Here is an 808-nt window from a genome sequence, read left to right as displayed (position 1 = left end):
CAATCAGAGCAGAAAAAGAAAAAAAGGAATCCAAATTGGAAAAGAAGAAGTAAAACTCTCACTGTTTGCAGATGACATGAGATGACATGATTCTGTAAAAAGAAAACCCTGAAGACTCCACCAGAAAATTACTAGAGCTAATCAATGAATATAGTAAAGTTTCAGGATATAAAATTAACACACAGAAATCCCTTGCATACCTATACACTAACCATGAGAAAACAGAAAGAGAAATTAAGGAAACAATTCCACTCACCATTGCAATGAAAAGAATACATACGAATAAATCTACCTAAAGAAACAAAAGACCTATATATAGGAAACTATAAAACACTGATGAAAGAAATCAAAGATGACACAAATAGATGGAGAAATATACCATGTTCATGGAAGAATCAATATAGTGAAAATGAGTATACTACCCAAAGCAATCTATAGCTTCAATGCAATCCCTATCAAGCTAACAACGGTATTTTTCACAGAACTAGAACAAATAATTTAACAATTTGTATGGAAATACAAAAACCCTCAAATAGCCAAAGCAATCTTGAGAAAGAAGAATGGAACTGGAGGAATCAACCTGCCTGACTTCAGGCTATACTACAAAACTACAGTCATCAAGACAGTATGGTACTGGCACAAAGACAGAAATATAGATCAATGGAACAAAATAGAAAGCCCAGAGATAAACCCATGCACCTATGGACACCTTATCTTTGACAAAGGAGGCAAGAATATACAATGGAGAAAAGATAATCTCTTTAACAAGTGGTGCTGGGAAAACTGGTCAACCACTTGTAAAAGAATG

The sequence above is a fragment of the Bison bison genome, unplaced genomic scaffold (assembly GCF_000754665.1).
Source record: "Bison bison bison isolate TAMUID 2011002044 unplaced genomic scaffold, Bison_UMD1.0 scf7180017864331, whole genome shotgun sequence".
In the NCBI taxonomy this organism is placed as follows: Eukaryota; Metazoa; Chordata; class Mammalia; order Artiodactyla; family Bovidae; genus Bison; species Bison bison.
The sequence above is the reverse complement of the archived record's forward strand: the minus strand, read 5'-3'. Positions refer to the sequence as shown.